We start from the raw sequence: 4,507 nt of genomic DNA, 5'->3' as shown, positions 1-4,507 counted from the left end.
GTGACTTTTATTCCCTTCTCAATGTATATGTTGTTCTCTCTTTCACCCAGACCTGATGTGAGTAGGGTTCCTCCCTTATCCTCTTCCCCTTCCTATTCCTTTAGTCTTTTGTTTCTTTCTGAATTTAGAAGATTTTTACACTTTTCTAGATATATATGTATTGTTCCCTCTTTAGCCCATTCTTGAGGAAGATTCCAGAACTACCAGCCCTCCTCTGCCACCTAATTCCTCTGTGTCAGTTCTTCCTCCCACACCTCATTTGTGTAAGATAATTACTCTTTTTACCTTTGTCCTAAACAATTGTATTTTTTAGAATTATATCATACTCAGATCTATTTCAATCTTACTTTTGAACAACCCAATTACAGAAAAGAATCTAGATATACCTTTCACATTTCCTCATGTAAGAAGTAAAGTCTGTCCTTATTGAGTCCCTTTGTACTTTGTCTTTGATGTGTACCTGATATTTCTCTTGGATCTCATATGCCAATTTTCTATTAAGCTCAGGTGTTTTTGCAACAAAATCCTTAAAGTCTGGTAATTCATTGAATATACATTTTATTTTTCATTCAGAGTTATGCTTAACTTTGCTTGGTATGACATTTTTGTCCACAACCGCAGATCAGTTGTTCTTTGATATATAGTATTCCAGGACCTGTGTGTGGTCTTTTGGTATCATCACTGATAGGTTGGTCTTATGTGATTTTAATTGTGGCCCCACCATATCTGAACTGGTTTTTTCTTGTTGCTCATATTTTCTCCTTGAACTGGGTGTTTCAGAATTTGACTATGACATTCCTATAATTTTTCTTCATAAGATCTCTTTCAGGTGGTGATCAGTGGATTTTTTTTCTATTGTTTTTTCCTCTTCTTGTTCTAATGCTTCAGGATAACTTTATTTATATATTTCTTGTATTATATCAAAATTCTTCAAAATCTGAGCTTTCATAATCTGAAGAGAAGGATGGTGGTACTGGTGGTAGTGAACAAAACTTTGAATATAATATCAGAAAATGAGTTTAAATTCCTTGCTTGTTATCATAGCTAGGACATTAAACCTGTCAGGACTTCGGTTTTTTCATCTATGAAAAGATAATAATAATACTTGTACTACTTACGATAAATGGTTGTTGGATTAAAAGTACATTGTAAAGAACTCTGTAAACAACAATTATTCCCTGGCTGTTCAGTTGTTTCAGACTCTTTGTGACACCATTTGAGGTTTTCCTGTCAAAAATACTGGAGTGCTTTGCCATTTCCTTTTCCAGATCATTTTATAGATGAAAAAACCAAAGCAAAGAGGATTAAGTGACTTGCCCAGCTAGTAAGCATCTGTAATGTCAATGTGATACCCACAGCAGCTGCTATGATATTCATATCTCTATGGTTGGTTTGCAAAATATAACAAACTTTCCTCTTCCAAGACAAAATCAAAATATTTATTTGAAATATCCCTATTGAGATATCAGAAAGCAAGATTTAGTAAAGTACTTGTCACCAATCCAGGCAGCACTTGCATTTTTCTCCTTCATGCCTCCCCATGATCAAGTTCCCCCAGGCAAGTTCTTCCCTCAGCCTCTTCTTTCCCCAGTTTTCCCTCTCCTCATCTTTCCCTCTCTCTACTCAACTTTCTCTCTTTCTCCTCAACTTTCTCTCTCTGCCTGCTTCCCTCTCCACCCACACCTTTCCCTCCAAGCAATACAATATATACAGTTTCTAATCAAAGACTCAGCACTTGATTAGCTGAGAGCCCAGAAGTCTGGAAATCAGCACTTAATTGGGAAGGTGTAGGAATCTCTGTGGCCCAGAGCCTTATTGACTCTGCACCAGGGCTCCATGTGAGACCTATTAAGTGGGTGGGGAAGATCTTATATTCCATTAACATTTCAGTGTCTGAGACCAGAATTGAACTCAGGAAGATGAGCCTTCTTGACTCTAGGCCTGGTACTCTATCCACTGTGCCATCTAGCTGCTCATTGTCTGGTTAATACTGCTTTATTAAAAGGGATTTCATTAGTTTGTTATCCAGATTCAGAGCCAGAAGCAAAATTTTATATATGGCTTGACATTGTTCTATGAATGATCCAACTCCATTAGAAAAGAAATGTGTCTTTTATGAAATCAAGAAACATCTTGTACTAAACATCAGCCATAAATAACCTCATTTTCTGAAAGTAAACTATGTCTGACATCATCTGCTTCTCATGATGCACACAGACCTGAAGCAAGAATGTACTCACATGTCTCAAAAACTCCTTGTAGCTGAGCACTTGGTATTGACTCTCACCCCTATAATGGCAAGGTGAAAGGAAAACCACAGTACTGCTCAGTTATCCCTTAATGGACCATAATCAGAATATTTTTTGGTTACAGTAGGTATCCTAGCTTGGAGTCAGGAAGACATGGGTTTAAGTCCTGTCTGTAACTTAAGAAAAATACAGAATGTGTAATCTTGCAGGACTACCTTAACCTCTCTAGCACAAGCAACTTGCTAAGAATATGTTACATTTTAAGTTGCTGATCTACAATGTTGGAAGACATTTCCATATAGAAAGTTCTTCACACCAATGAAATAATGGAACTAAGCTTTCCTAAAGAAATATTCACATTTCAAAGAGAGAATATTTCCCTTAAGATGGTCATTTCTATGAGATTACAGTCTCTGCTGCCTTAATCACAGAGTCTTCCTAAGTTCCAAAAAGAATGTAAATCCTAAAATGGGATGGTTCTTCAGGAACTTCTTCATCCTACTACTTTTTCTCCCATGGGTCTCATTTCTGGCACACATACCATCCAAAAATCAAAAAATTGTGACAGAGAGAGAGCACAGACATGCCTAACATTTGCAGACAGGTTGCATAAAAAGATGGCAAAAGGGACTGACCAGGGAGACTGAGGCCTCCTTATTTAGACCTCTGCAATTAGTCCTGCCTCATGCAAAACTTTTTTCAAGGCTCTTTTCACTTCTTTGTTTCTCAGAGAATAGATTAAAGAGTTCAGCACAAGTGAGAAAATGTTATTCAAAATTTGAACCACAGCACCAAGCAAAAGTTTGGGTGTGAATGGAAAATAGATAATAATTGGTCCATAGCCACACATGATGGCAATGAGGTGAGCACTGCAGGTAGAGAAAACTTTGTTCCTATCTTCAACTGAATGGATTCTCAAAGTGGCCATCCAATGAAGGTACTGTAGAAAATCATAGTGAAAAAAACAATATTAAAGTCAGAATGCCACCCTCTGGACTACTGAGTTTTCAGCACAGGCCAGAGATATGACAGAGGAATGTCAGAAAAGTAATAGTCTACTTCATTGGGACCACAGTGAAGAAAGGTGAGTGATGCCAGTGTAGTGGCCTAGATACAACATACCAATGAGGTACATGTGGCTAGGACCACACAAAATCTGAGGTTCATAATTACTGTGTAATGCAGTAGATGACAGATGGAAACAAAACAGTCATAGGACATCACAAAGTATAGAGTGTCCTCAGTGAACCCTAAAACCTGATGGAATAAGGACTGGGAGGCATATTCCCTGTAAGAGATGGCTTGGCTATTTCCAGAGAGAAAGACCAGCAATTTGTGCTCAGTGCAGGAAAAAATATGTCAAAAATAGATGAGTCCCAAGAAGAAATACATAGGTGTGTGAAGGAGAGAGGAGAAGATGATTGTCAAGAGGAAGGAAGTTCCCAGGCAAAGTCTGAAGGTAGTTGATTAAGATAACAAAGAGCAAGGACTCCATCTACTCTGTGTGTGGATTCCCAGAAGAATAAACTCAGTCACCTGTGTGTGTTTTTTTTAATTGTCACAAGAGAGTCGGCCCTAGGGGAAGACAGAACAACAAAGAGTGATATAGATTATAGGGACAGACGTTTAATTTGGTTGGCACAATATATATTCATCTTTGCTTTATGTTGAAAAAGTCTTTTTTAAATATTAGAATTAGGAATACTGTTAAGCTCTTGAAGCAAACACTCCTTTCCCATCAGAGATTGTCATCTTCAACTAGCAGATATCAGGGTTGGAAAGCAAAATGGATATCTTACTTGGATAAAATAAACGCTGCTCAAAAGAAAAAGTTGAAAAGGAATGGAGTAACTGCCATTAGGAATATGAATACTAATCAATATACATCTAAAATTATTGAATAAAAATTGCCCACAATTAAAAAAGAAAAAGGCCCCAAATAAGCAGCTATCAGACATGAACTTATAAGCCTTGGATCTTTGCTACCAGAGTCAGCTAGTACTCTGAATTCACAGGCAAATCATCCCCAGCACTATGTGACAGGGGAGGTCATCCAGGGCCAGGTCTAGACATCTGCTAGGAGATTAAAAGGTTATATGGTATGAACACCTCTGTTAATACAATCCTGGCCAAGGGCCAGGGTTTAGTGTGTCTAGGGAATGCATATGTAGAGGAACATGCTTATACTAATTTGAAATTGAAGGCCACATCTTGAAATATAAAGAAGTGCCTTTCTTTGGAATGCAAAGCCATTCCAT

At 37.7% G+C, this 4,507-nt stretch overlaps 1 pseudogene; it reads right to left on the bottom strand.

Annotated features, from left to right (window-relative positions):
- Nucleotides 1-2,907: 2,907 nt before the first annotated feature.
- On the bottom strand, nt 2,908-3,788 carry LOC140509157 (olfactory receptor 10D3-like; annotated as a pseudogene).
- Nucleotides 3,789-4,507: the final 719 nt, after the last annotated feature.

The sequence above is a fragment of the Notamacropus eugenii genome, chromosome 5 (genome assembly GCF_028372415.1).
Source record: "Notamacropus eugenii isolate mMacEug1 chromosome 5, mMacEug1.pri_v2, whole genome shotgun sequence".
Classification (NCBI taxonomy): Eukaryota; Metazoa; Chordata; class Mammalia; order Diprotodontia; family Macropodidae; genus Notamacropus; species Notamacropus eugenii.
Note: the sequence above shows the minus strand (reverse complement) of the source record. Positions and strands in the feature narration are given on the sequence as shown.